This window comes from Dunckerocampus dactyliophorus, chromosome 11 (genome assembly GCF_027744805.1).
Source record: "Dunckerocampus dactyliophorus isolate RoL2022-P2 chromosome 11, RoL_Ddac_1.1, whole genome shotgun sequence".
NCBI lineage: Eukaryota > Metazoa > Chordata > Actinopteri > Syngnathiformes > Syngnathidae > Dunckerocampus > Dunckerocampus dactyliophorus.
In genome coordinates this window covers 14,517,566-14,532,825 of record NC_072829.1, presented here as the reverse complement: position 1 = coordinate 14,532,825, position 15,260 = coordinate 14,517,566, and the positions used below count along the sequence as shown (strand labels likewise).

The 15,260-nt window shown below is 44.5% G+C and overlaps 13 non-coding genes and 1 pseudogene across 13 annotated transcripts; all 14 read right to left on the bottom strand.

Annotated features, from left to right (window-relative positions):
• The window catches only part of LOC129190320 (uncharacterized), a 156,076-nt pseudogene that overhangs the window by 3,952 nt on the left and 136,864 nt on the right, over positions 1-15,260 (bottom strand).
• Positions 6,772-6,885, bottom strand: LOC129190459 (U5 spliceosomal RNA). Its single transcript, XR_008573032.1, has one exon. It is a non-coding gene; the product is annotated as a U5 spliceosomal RNA (small nuclear RNA).
• LOC129190433 (U5 spliceosomal RNA) lies at positions 7,814-7,927 on the bottom strand. Its single transcript, XR_008573008.1, has one exon. It is a non-coding gene; the product is annotated as a U5 spliceosomal RNA (small nuclear RNA).
• Positions 8,070-8,151, bottom strand: trnal-uag (transfer RNA leucine (anticodon UAG)). Its single transcript has one exon. It is a non-coding gene; the product is annotated as a tRNA-Leu (tRNA).
• Positions 8,501-8,614, bottom strand: LOC129190432 (U5 spliceosomal RNA). The gene has a single exon (XR_008573007.1). It is a non-coding gene; the product is annotated as a U5 spliceosomal RNA (small nuclear RNA).
• Positions 9,295-9,408, bottom strand: LOC129190447 (U5 spliceosomal RNA). Its single transcript, XR_008573021.1, has one exon. It is a non-coding gene; the product is annotated as a U5 spliceosomal RNA (small nuclear RNA).
• LOC129190431 (U5 spliceosomal RNA) lies at positions 10,336-10,449 on the bottom strand. The gene has a single exon (XR_008573006.1). It is a non-coding gene; the product is annotated as a U5 spliceosomal RNA (small nuclear RNA).
• On the bottom strand, positions 10,592-10,673 carry trnal-uag (transfer RNA leucine (anticodon UAG)). Its single transcript has one exon. It is a non-coding gene; the product is annotated as a tRNA-Leu (tRNA).
• On the bottom strand, positions 11,023-11,136 carry LOC129190430 (U5 spliceosomal RNA). Its single transcript, XR_008573005.1, has one exon. It is a non-coding gene; the product is annotated as a U5 spliceosomal RNA (small nuclear RNA).
• LOC129190446 (U5 spliceosomal RNA) lies at positions 11,810-11,923 on the bottom strand. The gene has a single exon (XR_008573020.1). It is a non-coding gene; the product is annotated as a U5 spliceosomal RNA (small nuclear RNA).
• LOC129190429 (U5 spliceosomal RNA) lies at positions 12,851-12,964 on the bottom strand. Its single transcript, XR_008573004.1, has one exon. It is a non-coding gene; the product is annotated as a U5 spliceosomal RNA (small nuclear RNA).
• On the bottom strand, positions 13,107-13,188 carry trnal-uag (transfer RNA leucine (anticodon UAG)). The gene has a single exon. It is a non-coding gene; the product is annotated as a tRNA-Leu (tRNA).
• On the bottom strand, positions 13,538-13,651 carry LOC129190458 (U5 spliceosomal RNA). The gene has a single exon (XR_008573031.1). It is a non-coding gene; the product is annotated as a U5 spliceosomal RNA (small nuclear RNA).
• Positions 14,332-14,445, bottom strand: LOC129190445 (U5 spliceosomal RNA). Its single transcript, XR_008573019.1, has one exon. It is a non-coding gene; the product is annotated as a U5 spliceosomal RNA (small nuclear RNA).

Below are 15,260 nucleotides of genomic sequence, written 5' to 3'. Positions count from 1 at the left end.
GCTCTTTCTTGTACGTTACAGCCTCCATTTGCCTTGTTGTAATGAAAATATATTCTTTAATATGTATCCAGATTGTTGATATCTTTGACAACAAGCAGTCTTGCTTCTACTGGTCCTTCATTTTGCTTGATGTAGATTTTGCCGTTGGTGCTCCAAGTGCTTTGTATCTTTCCCTGCTTCAAGTCTTGTGCTTTGTTGGCCATGTCAGCATTGGGTTTAGTCAGATGCTCATTCATGTAACATTTGTACCTATCAGCTTCTTTCTCTGTTTCAGCAGTGGAGTTTTGAATTCCCTGTTGATGAACTTAACAATGACGGGTGTGGTGTTGTTTCTGCTATATAGGGGGATGCAAATATTGAAATATCGTTAGGAAGTTGGAAAACATACAATACATTCAATCTGGTTCTCTTCTATTTTGGACTGCCCTATCTTTTGACCTGGGTGTAATTCAAAGCCCTTTCATTTTGATCCATCTCATCAAATATTTTTCATTTGCTCTGTGATATTTTCCTTTGCTGCTTCCTCTTCCTCGAGAGTGGTGCGCAAGAGAGCAGAGCGTAAGACAGCATTATCTTCCAATAATGCCTTGATTTCATCTTGTAGAACCCTGACATCCTTCCATAATGCTCTATTTTCTTCCATAGGGTTGTAAGCCTCCTTGACAGCAGTGCACAAGGCAGCTTTTGCATCTTGCAACTCCTCGATTTCCTCTCTTAATGCCTTGGTGTCCTTGCTCAGTACTCTCTTTTCCTCCATAAGATTTCTGACTTCATTATGGACCTGCAACCTCATGTCGATGCTGTCATTCTGCATTTGTACACTTAATGTATGATTGCAGATTTTTCATTTCTTGTTTTGTTTGCAAAAAATCATGCATTGTTTGTGCTGGCAGACACCTAAATCCTCGCTCTGTTTGTGCTGCAGTATGCACTTGTATCTCATACATCTCCTTCTTCAAGGCGTGTAATAATATCAGATTATTGCTGTCGAGAATATTTTCTAAGCAGGGAGGTGGGAAAGGTGGAGGTTGTGGGGGAAACCTCTCATTCATCTTTTTCTCAAGGTTGTGAAAACATTTTATTGCGCTGATACCAAGTATTATACTTTTTATGAAGCTTTTGTCATATTAATCTATAATGTAGCAATATAGTTTTGAATGACAGGGTTCCTACTATTGCTTGGTAAAATATAAAATTGAATAATGAAATCAACTTTAGGCTAAGTATGATGAGTTTTTTGATGATTCTTTTATGTCAATTTTTAAATTTTTACTGCAAATAAAAATCGGCTCCAATTTTCTGTTATCAGCCTCCTTAACTACTAATAATCTGTATCGGTGCTGAAACAGCCATATTGGTCGATCTCTACTAAGGAGCGGCTGAAAATAATTGACCTCTCACAAGCATTTGCTCCAACAGTGGCAGTTCAATGCATTATGATGACATCCAGAGTGAAAAGTGTGTGTGTTTGTGTGTGCGTACATGAACGCCAAGATTCTGCTGAGCAGGAATGGTAAGTGAGAGAGAAAATTGGAGAAGATGAGGAGTATACTGCAAAAAAGGTAGACAAGATGAATAGGTCACATCCATATTAGCTCAAATGAAGTGCCAAGTAGTAACCACAGGGAGGCAATGATGTCAAATGAATAAACCTGAACAAATCTCTCCAGCAGTGAGTTTTAACTCTTTTTGAGACATGGACACCTTTAAGAATTCAATGAAAGCTACACAGTAACAACATGAACACAATTTTATATCTAATGTATAGAAATGTACTTTATTTATTGAGATTCAGTTGTCTCACACATGACATATGCCAAGTATTAGTAACCTGTAAAGTAAACAAACTCAATTTCATGCAAAGAAAAGACCCCCAACTCCACAGCAGAGGCAGATTGGCCATCGGGAGTACTGGGAGTTTTACGCGCAGATTGACAGTTGTTTATTTATTTATTGCTGAGGGGGCATGCAGTGCATGTTTTCTTATTCAATAGTTGGGTCCTTGTTAGTTATTTTGCAGAGACCAGTAAATCACTACATGACAACTCCTGAAAGATCTTCAACAGAGCAATCGCAGAGTGCATTAGCCTTTTGTCTCCAAGGCACTAGTCTGTGTGTAACCCAGGTGTCATGTAGTTAATTTATAAATACTGGAGTGATTAATACCATATGACTGGGCTTGAGTTTGTGTGTTTTGTACACTATAATTTGCAATGTATATTTCTATTCAATTGTAATAAAGACCTCCACAACTGTATTTTAAATATACTGTAATAGATGAACAAATTTATTTACAATCTGTAAACCAAAAATCAAAATGACCCTTTCTGATGAAAATAATAAATTCAAATAAAATATGTCCCAAATATCAAATAAAGTTTCCCAAATAAAATGCAAGATGGCGCCCTCCGTGGCAGACGTCTCTGTGACACTCTCCCGTTGTTTTCTATTTATTGCTATTTTACTGTTCACATTGAACATTCAATGCACTCACGCTGTACATTACAGCAGAGAGACACTTTTAAACATCGGCAGAATTCACCATGAAATTTCATTCAGCCTCTCCGACTTTAGCTTTCTTCTATGTCGGGAAGACGCAGCAGCCTGCGGCTCTGGTGCGCTGAATACCCGGCGAGCAAAGCAGCCTAGGCGGAAAAGAGGCAAGAGGGGCGGCCTGCATGCTAGGCTAAAAGCTAGAGCGACTATCAAACCTGCTGCTAGCCAACGTTCGCTCTCTTGAAAACAAGATGGACGAGCTGAGAGCAAGGATTACAGCTCAAAGTGAGATCAGAGACTGCTGTGTGCTCACCTTCACAGAAACCTGGCTGACGGAGGATATACCGGACTCGGCGATCCACTTGGAAACATTTGCTGCTTACCGTGGAGATCGCACGTCGGCGTCTAGTAAACACAGAGGTGGCGGCGTCTGTGTTTACGTAAACAAACGGTGGTGCATAGACGTACAGACGATTGAAAAGCACTGCTCACCGGACATTGAGCTGCTGATAGTGAAATGCAAACCTTTTTATTTGCCTCGTGAGTTCAGCGCTGTGTTTTTAACAGCTGTCTACATTCCACCACGAGCTAACACCGCTAACGCACTGGGCCTCTTGCATGACGTCATCGATAAACGAGACCAAACACCCGGACGCTGTATTCATTATATCTGGCAATTTCAACCACTGCAACCTTAGGACTGTTCTCCCCAAATATTACCAGCAAGTAAGCTTTCCCACGAGGGAAAATACTATCCTGGATCAAGTCTACAGCAACATGAAAGGTGCTTTGAAGGCTGTTCCAAGACCCCACTTTGGAAAGGCCGAGCACATCTCCATATTCCTTTATCCAACCCTCCCCCTTTATCCCAGCTCCTCCTGTAAGCACAGCTGTTAAAGTGTGGAAGAAACTGATCAAGTACTTCAGGACTGCTTTGGCTGCACAAACTGGGATGTGTTTAAAACTGCAGCGGGGAGGGAAGATTGTACTGTTGATTTGGATGAATACGCGTCTGCTGTTACTGGCTACATTAGCACATGCATAGAGACTGTTACCACCACCAAGTATTACAGAAAATACCCTAATCAAAAACAGTGGATGAACTGTGAGGTAAGGACTAAGCTACGTGCTCGTTTGACTGCATTTGTCATGGGCACCGCTGATGACTACAAAAAGGCCAGATATGACCTGAGGGGGTCCATACGAGAGGCCAAAAGACAGTACAGACAGAAGCTGGAGGGCTACTATTCCACCTCAGACACTCGGCGCATGTGGGCGGGGCTCCAGCACATCACAGACTATCGACAGCGGAGTAGCGTAGCCACATCCAGCCAAACCACACTTCCAGATGAGCTGAATGAGTTTTATGCCCGCTTTGACACCCAAACTCCTGATGAGCAGAGAGGGTGGCTGGACTCGGGGAGCACACAGAACTCACCTCTCATGGTGACATCAGCTGATGTGCGCAGGGTTCTGAACGAAACAAACCCACGAAAAGCAGCAGACCCAGACAACATCTCAGGACGTGCACTTCAGGTTTGCTCATCAGAGCTAGCTGATGTGCTTTATTTAACCTGTCGCTTGCACAAGCATCTGTACCGACCTGCTTTAAGTCCACCACCATAGTGCCTGTACCCAAGAAGAGCAACGTGACCTGCTTGAACGTCTATCGCCCTATAGCACTCACTCCTATTGTTATGAAGTGCTTTGAAGGAATAGTCATGACCCACATCAAAAAGAGCATCCCGGCAACTGCGGTCCTTCTACAGTTTGCATATCGCCAGAACCGGTCCACGGATGATGCAGTCAACACTGCCATCCACACAGCCCTTTCTCACCTACAAGGCCAGGACACATATGTCAGAATGCTATTTATAGACTATAGCTCTGCTTTTAACACAGTCAGCCCCCACAAACTCAAAAATAAGCTCCGCACATCAGCGAGGACCTCACCTGGTCTCATAACACCCAACTAATTATGAAGAAGACCCAAAGGAGACTGTACTTCCTGAGAAGACTGGGGAAATTTGGCATGTCCACCAAAATCCTGAGTTGCTTCTATAGATGCACTATCAAAAGTGTCCTTACCGCCTCCATCACTGTTTGGTACGGTAACTGTACAACACGTGATAGGAAGACACTCCAACGGGTGATCAAGACCTCACAGAACATTGTTGGGGCAGCCCTCCCCTCACTGCAAGACATTTATAAATCTCGAGTCCTACGAAGAGCACACAACCTCATCAAGGACAGCACACATCACACTCCTCCGTCAGGCAGACGGAGGAGTGTGGTGTCTTTCAAAAAGATTCTGAGTCTTTCCAAATGACCTCTTGGTCACAATAAAGTCAGCAAAAATAAAGCACAATAATAACTCAAAGTGTCCAAACAGTACCACTATTTAGTTTCCCAGTTTAAACACGGTTCAAACTTAGTTCACCCAGTTGCAGGCCTGTGTCGTTGCTTGGGTGCGGTGAGGCCTCCAAACCAAAATGGCCACTTCACTCAAGAAGAACACAAAATAAAAGCACGTGCACAATAAGTCAATCGGGTACTCACAAATCCTTATGAGTGGTTAGGGATACCTGATAACGTGCGGATATGTAGTCTTCAGATGGTCTCTTTGATGTTAGCACACTTAGCATCCAACAGCAAGGCAAGGCAGTGCAGCATCACTCAGCAGGCCCAGCCCAGAAACATATCCAAAATACAGCAACAACAGGGCAAGAACACAGTCCAGCCAGAACAGCAGCACAGCAGAAACAGTAGGGCCCCATCCACCGGGAAAGCATCATCTCCTTTAAGCACATAAACTCCACTGAGCTACCATGAAACACTCATCATGTCAAATTAGCGTTAGCTGGATACACATCACAATGCTAAATTATGATACCAAGGCCTGTGCGATGCTAGGCTAACCAGCAATTTCTAAAGGGCATTACATTTCCATACTTCTACAGCTACAACAAGTAGTTACAGCATATATTCACCTTTTGCAGTTCACAAGAAGTTAATAATAGACCAGTAGTCGACCTTTGATGATAAACTTATTTGTTACTACTTAACGATGTCTCGTTGTGCACTCTCCCGATGAAAATGTCTCTCTGCTTCCTGCTCCCTCTGTCTAACCTGCACTTGCTCTTAGTCCCGCCCTCAACACTTTAGATTGGCTGTCACATTTACAGAGACGCAATGACAATACAGACATTAAATGACTGACAGACTGCTACTAACAAGTTAGATTGACAATTAATAAATGTTGCACATTAACCACACTTTCAAATAACAGATATTTCAAATTACTATTCCATTCCATTCCATTTTCCTCTGCTTATCCGGGTCCGGGTCGCGGGGGCAGCAGTCTCAGTAGGGAAGCCCAGACTTCCTGGTCCCTGGCCACCTCCACCAGCTCCACCGGGAGGACACCAAGGCGTTCCCAGGCCAGCTGTGAGACATAATCCCTCCAGCATGTCGTAGGTCTGCCCCGGGGCCTTCTCCCGGCTGGGCATGCCCGGAACAATTCACCAGGGAGGCGTACAGGAGGCATCCGGACTAGATGCCCGAGCCACCTCAACTTGCTCCTCTCGATGTGAAGGAGCAGCGGCTCTACTCTGAGCTTCAGCTACCCTACGGAGGAAACTCATTTAAGCCGCTTGTATCCGCAATCTTGTTCTTTCAGTCACGACCCAAAGCTCATGACCATAAGTGAGGGTGGTAACATAGGTCGATCAGTAAATTGAGAGCTTTGCCTTCCGGCTCAGCTCTCTCTTCACCACGACGATCTGGTACAGCGACCGCATTACTGCAGATGCTGCGCCAATCCACCTATTGACCTGACGCCCCAACCATCCCTCGCCTCAAATGAGACTGGAGCCTAAATCCAGCGCCTTTGACCACTCGGCCACACTACCACGCTAACACCCACTCCTGCGGTTGGGCAGTATTTCAAACATTTCAGACATGACACAAAAACATGTCGAGGCGGTGCCCCGGATAGCTGTGATATATGAGGACATTCAGGCTGGGGGTTTCAACAAGAAACCTTCAGCAAAAGGCGAAATTGCTCTACATGGGGAAGACAAGACAAAAAATGGGCAAAACAAAACAGAGCATTCATATGGCTCCCGGATGATATCTTCCTTGTAAACAACAGCTGCTTTTACCAAAGGGGTTTTGTGCTGCAAAAGAGTATCAAACAGGAAACTCAGGCACTTGAACTATTGGTTTCCTGAAAACGTTTCAGACGTTTGCTTCTTATCTTCAACATTCACAAGCACTCTGCTAAGAGCAGAGCAGCAAAAATTGGTTGCATACTCATGTTGTTCCTCCCCACGGAAATCTTTAGTAAAAGGCGAAAGATTTGTACGAACTGAAGAGAAACACGAGCGCTAGCGACATGACCAAAGGCAACCAAACAGTTGTTTGCTCATACCCCTGACAGTCAAGGTGTCACTGTGAATCTGACTTATGGTGGAAGTTGTAAAAAGGACTGAAACCACACTCAACTTCCAGTTCCCTCAGCCGGCTAATACGTCAACCATTATATGTTCTTTGGAAGGGGTGACACCGGAATGCCAAAGTGGTGGTGGTTGTCAGAGGATTGCTTTGAGGTCTTGATGGCAGTGGTGGGATTTGAACCCATGCCTCAAATGACACTAGAGCATACATCCAGCACCATTGACCACTTGGCCACACTGCGGTTGGGCAGTATTTCAAACAATTCAGACATGACACGACAACACGTCGAGGCGATGCCCCTGATAACTGTGATATATGAGGACATTCAGGCTGGGGGTTTCAACAAGAAACCTTCAGCAAAAGGCGAAATTGCTGTACATGGGGAAGACAAGACAAAAAATGGGCATTTCTTGATACCCCTGACATTCAGGGTGTCCCCACGAGCGAACGCTGTAACTCCAAGGCAAACGAAAAGGCTGTCCCCGTTCAACAGCCCGACCCTTATTTGCTCTCTGGAATGGCTCATTGTACATAAGACAGACTTGGAATGGCTTTATGAGATGTAAGAAGCAAGAAAGGGGATTTTCAACCACTGAAACACTCCAAACAACAACAAACTCTGGTGAAGTAAGAATTTCCATCAAGAGGTTGTGGTAAAATTTGGATACGCTTCAAGAAATTGCGTATCATCCTTGCACAAATCATATGGCTCCCGGATGATATCTTCCATGTAACCAACAGCCGCTTTTACCAAAGGGGTTTTGTGCTGCAAAAGAGTTTCAAACAGCAAACTCAGAACCTTGAACTGTTTCCTGAAAATGTTTCAGACATTTGCTTTTTATCTTCAACATTCACAAGCACTCTGCTAAAAGCAGAGCAGCAAAAATTGGTTGAATACTCATGTTGTTCCTCCCCACGGAAATCTTTAGTAAAAGGCGAAAGATTTGTACGAACTGAAGAGAAACACGAGCGCTAGTGATGTGGCCAAAGGCAACCAAACAGTTGTTTGCTTATACCCCTGACAGTCAAGGTGTCACTGTGAATTTGATGTGTGGTAGAAGTTGTAAAATGGACTGAAACCACACATTGCACACAGGATTGCTGTGAGGTGTTGATGGCAGTGGTGGGATTTGAACCCACGCCTCAAATGAGACTGGAGCCTAAATCCAGCGCCTTCGACCACTCGGCCACACTACCACGCTAACACCCACTCCTGCGGTTTGGGCAGTATTTCAAATATTTCAGACGTGACACAACAACATGTCGAGGCGGTGCCCCTGATAGCTGTGATATATGAAAACATTCAGGCTGGGGGTTTCAACAAGAAACCTTCAGCAAAAGGCGAAATTTCTGCACATGGGGAAGACAAGACAAAACAGAGCATTCATATGGCTCCCGGATGATATCTTCCATGTAAGCAACAGCTGCTTTTACCAAAGGGGTTTTGTGCTGCAAAACAGTGTCAAACAGCAAACTCAGGCACTTGAACTACCTGTTTCCTGAAAACGTTCCAGACTTTTGCTTTTTATCTTCAACATTCACAAGCACTCTGCTAAAAGCAGAGCAGCAAAAATTGGTTGAATACTCATGTTGTTCCTCCCCACGGAAATCTTTAGTAAAAGGCGAAAGATTTGTACGAACTGAAGAGAAACACGAGCGCTAGTGATGTGGCCAAAGGCAACCAAACAGTTGTTTGCTTATACCCCTGACAGTCAAGGTGTCACTGTGAATCTGATGTGTGGTGGAAGTTGTAAAATGGACTGAAACCACACGGGACTTCCGCTTTCCGAAGCCGGCTAATACGTCAACCATTATATGTTCTTTGGAAGGGGTGACACCGGAATGCCAAAGTGGTGGTGGTTGTCAGAGGATTGCTTTGAGGTCTTGATGGCAGTGGTGGGATTTTAACCCATGCCTCAAATGACACTGGAGCATACGTCCAGCACCATTGACCACTTGCTGTTCTACAGCCCGACCCTGATTTGCTCTCTGGAATGGCTCATTGTTCATAAGACAGACTTGGAATGGCTTTATGAGATGTAAGAAGCAAGAAAGGGGATTTTCAACCACTGAAACATTCCAAACAACAACAAACTCTGGTGAAGTAAGAATTTCCATCAAGAGGTTGTGGTAAAATTTGGATACGCTTCAAGAAATTGCATGTCATCCTTGCACAAATCATATGGCTCCCGGATGATATCTTCCCTGTAACCAACAGCTGCTTTTACCAAAGGGGTTTTGTGCTGCAAAATAGTGTCAAACAGCAAACTCAGGCACTTGAACTATCTGTTTCCTGAAAACGTTTCAGACGTTTGTTTCTTATCTTCAACATTCACAAGCACTCTGCTAAGAGCAGAGCAGCAAAAATTGGTTGCATACTCATGTTGTTCCTCCCCACGGAAATCTTTAGTAAAAGGCGAAAGATTTGTTCGATCTGAAGAGAAACACGAGCGCTAGCGACGTGGCCAAAAGCAACCAAACAGTTGTTTGCTCATACCCCTGACAGTCAAGGTGTCACTGTGAATCTGACGGATGGTGGAAGTTGTAAAAAGGACTGAAACCACACTCAACTTCCAGTTCCCTCAGCCGGCTAATACGTCAACCATTATATGTTCTTTGGAAGGGGTGACACCGGAATGCCAAAGTGGTGGTGGTTGTCAGAGGATTGCTTTGAGGTCTTGATGGCAGTGGTGGGATTTGAACCCATGCCTCAAATGACACTAGAGCGTACGTCCAGCACCATTGACCACTTGGCCACACTGCGGTTGGGCAGTATTTCAAACAATTCAGACATGACACAACAACACGTCGAGGCGATGCCCCGATAACTGTGATATATGAGGACATTCAGGCTGGGGGTTTCAACAAGAAACCTTCAGCAAAAGGCGAAATTGCTGTACATGGGGAAGACAAGACAAAAAATGGGCATTTCATGATACCCCTGACATTCAGGGTGTCCCCACGAGCGAACGCTGTAACTCCAAGGCAAACGAAAAGGCTGTCCCCGTTCAACAGCCCGACCCTTATTTGCTCTCTGGAATGGCTCATTGTACATAAGACAGACTTGGAATGGCTTTATGAGATGTAAGAAGCAAGAAAGGGGATTTTCAACCACTGAAACATTCCAAACAACAACAAACTCTGGTGAAGTAAGAATTTCCATCAAGAGGTTGTGGTAAAATTTGGATACGCTTCAAGAAATTGCGTGTCATCCTTGCACAAATCATATGGCTCCCGGATGATATCTTCCATGTAACCAACAGCCGCTTTTACCAAAGGGGTTTTGTGCTGCAAAAGAGTTTCAAACAGCAAACTCAGAACCTTGAACTGTTTCCTGAAAATGTTTCAGACATTTGCTTTTTATCTTCAACATTCACAAGCACTCTGCTAAAAGCAGAGCAGCAAAAATTGGTTGAATACTCATGTTGTTCCTCCCCACGGAAATCTTTAGTAAAAGGCGAAAGATTTGTACGAACTGAAGAGAAACACGAGCGCTAGTGATGTGGCCAAAGGCAACCAAACAGTTGTTTGCTTATACCCCTGACAGTCAAGGTGTCACTGTGAATCTGATGTGTGGTAGAAGTTGTAAAATGGACTGAAACCACACATTGCACACAGGATTGCTGTGAGGTGTTGATGGCAGTGGTGGGATTTGAACCCACGCCTCAAATGAGACTGGAGCCTAAATCCAGCGCCTTCGACCACTCGGCCACACTACCACGCTAACACCCACTCCTGCGGTTTGGGCAGTATTTCAAATATTTCAGACGTGACACAACAACATGTCGAGGCGGTGCCCCTGATAGCTGTGATATATGAAAACATTCAGGCTGGGGGTTTCAACAAGAAACCTTCAGCAAAAGGCAAAATTTCTGCACATGGGGAAGACAAGACAAAACAGAGCATTCATATGGCTCCCGGATGATATCTTCCATGTAAGCAACAGCTGCTTTTACCAAAGGGGTTTTGTGCTGCAAAACAGTGTCAAACAGCAAACTCAGGCACTTGAACTACCTGTTTCCTGAAAACGTTCCAGACTTTTGCTTTTTATCTTCAACATTCACAAGCACTCTGCTAAAAGCAGAGCAGCAAAAATTGGTTGAATACTCATGTTGTTCCTCCCCACGGAAATCTTTAGTAAAAGGCGAAAGATTTGTACGAACTGAAGAGAAACACGAGCGCTAGTGATGTGGCCAAAGGCAACCAAACAGTTGTTTGCTTATACCCCTGACAGTCAAGGTGTCACTGTGAATCTGATGTGTGGTGGAAGTTGTAAAATGGACTGAAACCACACGGGACTTCCGCTTTCCGAAGCCGGCTAATACGTCAACCATTATATGTTCTTTGTGACACCGGAATGCTAAAGTGGTGGTGGTTGTCAGAGGATTGCTTTGAGGTCTTGATGGCAGTGGTGGGATTTTAACCCATGCCTCAAATGACACTGGAGCATACGTCCAGCACCATTGACCACTTGCTGTTCTACAGCCCGACCCTGATTTGCTCTCTGGAATGGCTCATTGTTCATAAGACAGACTTGGAATGGCTTTATGAGATGTAAGAAGCAAGAAAGGGGATTTTCAACCACTGAAACATTCCAAACAACAACAAACTCTGGTGAAGTAAGAATTTCCATCAAGAGGTTGTGGTAAAATTTGGATACGCTTCAAGAAATTGCATGTCATCCTTGCACAAATCATATGGCTCCCGGATGATATCTTCCCTGTAACCAACAGCTGCTTTTACCAAAGGGGTTTTGTGCTGCAAAACAGTGTCAAACAGCAAACTCAGGCACTTGAACTATCTGTTTCCTGAAAACGTTTCAGACGTTTGCTTCTTATCTTCAACATTCACAAGCACTCTGCTAAGAGCAGAGCAGCAAAAATTGGTTGCATACTCATGTTGTTCCTCCCCACGGAAATCTTTAGTAAAAGGCGAAAGATTTGTTCGATCTGAAGAGAAACACGAGCGCTAGCGACGTGGCCAAAGGCAACCAAACAGTTGTTTGCTCATACCCCTGACAGTCAAGGTGTCACTGTGAATCTGACGTATGGTGGAAGTTGTAAAAAGGACTGAAACCACACTCAACTTCCAGTTCCCTCAGCCGGCTAATACGTCAACCATTATATGTTCTTTGGAAGGGGTGACACCGGAATGCCAAAGTGGTGGTGGTTGTCAGAGGATTGCTTTGAGGTCTTGATGGCAGTGGTGGGATTTGAACCCATGCCTCAAATGACACTAGAGCGTACGTCCAGCACCATTGACCACTTGGCCACACTGCGGTTGGGCAGTATTTCAAACAATTCAGACATGACACAACAACACGTCGAGGCGATGCCCCGATAACTGTGATATATGAGGACATTCAGGCTGGGGGTTTCAACAAGAAACCTTCAGCAAAAGGCGAATTTGCTGTACATGGGGAAGACAAGACAAAAAATGGGCATTTCATGATACCTCTGACATTCAGGGTGTCCCCACGAGCGAACGCTGTAACTCCAAGGCAAACGAAAAGGCTGTCCCCGTTCAACAGCCCGACCCTTATTTGCTCTCTGGAATGGCTCATTGTACATAAGACAGACTTGGAATGGCTTTATGAGATGTAAGAAGCAAGAAAGGGGATTTTCAACCACTGAAACACTCCAAACAACAACAAACTCTGGTGAAGTAAGAATTTCCATCAAGAGGTTGTGGTAAAATTTGGATACGCTTCAAGAAATTGCGTGTCATCCTTGCACAAATCATATGGCTCCCGGATGATATCTTCCATGTAACCAACAGCCGCTATTACCAAAGGGGTTTTGTGCTGCAAAAGAGTTTCAAACAGCAAACTCAGAACCTTGAACTGTTTCCTGAAAATGTTTCAGACATTTGCTTTTTATCTTCAACATTCACAAGCACTCTGCTAAAAGCAGAGCAGCAAAAATTGGTTGAATACTCATGTTGTTCCTCCCCACGGAAATCTTTAGTAAAAGGCGAAAGATTTGTACGAACTGAAGAGAAACACGAGCGCTAGTGATGTGGCCAAAGGCAACCAAACAGTTGTTTGCTTATACCCCTGACAGTCAAGGTGTCACTGTGAATCTGATGTGTGGTAGAAGTTGTAAAATGGACTGAAACCACACATTGCACACAGGATTGCTGTGAGGTGTTGATGGCAGTGGTGGGATTTGAACCCACGCCTCAAATGAGACTGGAGCCTAAATCCAGCGCCTTCGACCACTCGGCCACACTACCACGCTAACACCCACTCCTGCGGTTTGGGCAGTATTTCAAATATTTCAGACGTGACACAACAACATGTCGAGGCGGTGCCCCTGATAGCTGTGATATATGAAAACATTCAGGCTGGGGGTTTCAACAAGAAACCCTTAGCAAAAGGCGAAATTGCTGCACATGGGGAAGACAAGACAAACCAGAGCATTCATATGGCTCCCGGATGATATCTTCCATGTAAGCAACAGCTGCTTTTACCAAAGGGGTTTTGTGCTGCAAAACAGTGTCAAACAGCAAACTCAGGCACTTGAACTACCTGTTTCCTGAAAACGTTCCAGACTTTTGCTTTTTATCTTCAACATTCACAAGCACTCTGCTAAAAGCAGAGCAGCAAAAATTGGTTGCATACTCATGTTGTTCCTCCCCACGGAAATCTTTAGTAAAAGGCGAAAGATTTGTACGAACTGAAGAGAAACACGAGCGCTAGTGATGTGGCCAAAGGCAACCAAACAGTTGTTTGCTTATACCCCTGACAGTCAAGGTGTCACTGTGAATCTGATGTGTGGTGGAAGTTGTAAAATGGACTGAAACCACACGGGACTTCCGCTTTCCGAAGCCGGCTAATACGTCAACCATTATATGTTCTTTGGAAGGGGTGACACCGGAATGCCAAAGTGGTGGTGGTTGTCAGAGGATTGCTTTGAGGTCTTGATGGCAGTGGTGGGATTTTAACCCATGCCTCAAATGACACTGGAGCATACGTCCAGCACCATTGACCACTTGCTGTTCTACAGCCCGACCCTGATTTGCTCTCTGGAATGGCTCATTGTTCATAAGACAGACTTGGAATGGCTTTATGAGATGTAAGAAGCAAGAAAGGGGATTTTCAACCACTGAAACATTCCAAACAACAACAAACTCTGGTGAAGTAAGAATTTCCATCAAGAGGTTGTGGTAAAATTTGGATACGCTTCAAGAAATTGCATGTCATCCTTGCACAAATCATATGGCTCCCGGATGATATCTTCCCTGTAACCAACAGCTGCTTTTACCAAAGGGGTTTTGTGCTGCAAAACAGTGTCAAACAGCAAACTCAGGCACTTGAACTATCTGTTTCCTGAAAACGTTTCAGACGTTTGCTTCTTATCTTCAACATTCACAAGCACTCTGCTAAGAGCAGAGCAGCAAAAATTGGTTGCATACTCATGTTGTTCCTCCCCACGGAAATCTTTAGTAAAAGGCGAAAGATTTGTTCGATCTGAAGAGAAACACGAGCGCTAGCGACGTGGCCAAAGGCAACCAAACAGTTGTTTGCTCATACCCCTGACAGTCAAGGTGTCACTGTGAATCTGACGTATGGTGGAAGTTGTAAAAAGGACTGAAACCACACTCAACTTCCAGTTCCCTCAGCCGGCTAATACGTCAACCATTATATGTTCTTTGGAAGGGGTGACACCGGAATGCCAAAGTGGTGGTGGTTGTCAGAGGATTGCTTTGAGGTCTTGATGGCAGTGGTGGGATTTGAACCCATGCCTCAAATGACACTAGAGCGTACGTCCAGCACCATTGACCACTTGGCCACACTGCGGTTGGGCAGTATTTCAAACAATTCAGACATGACACAACAACACGTCGAGGCGATGCCCCGATAACTGTGATATATGAGGACATTCAGGCTGGGGGTTTCAACAAGAAACCTTCAGCAAAAGGCGAAATTGCTGTACATGGGGAAGACAAGACAAAAAATGGGCATTTCATGATACCCCTGACATTCAGGGTGTCCCCACGAGCGAACGCTGTAACTCCAAGGCAAACGAAAAGGCTGTCCCCGTTCAACAGCCCGACCCTTATTTGCTCTCTGGAATGGCTCATTGTACATAAGACAGACTTGGAATGGCTTTATGAGATGTAAGAAGCAAGAAAGGGGATTTTCAACCACTGAAACACTCCAAACAACAACAAACTCTGGTGAAGTAAGAATTTCCATCAAGAGGTTGTGGTAAAATTTGGATACGCTTCAAGAAATTGCGTGTCATCCTTGCACAAATCATATGGCTCCCGGATGATATCTTCCATGTAACCAACAGCCGCTT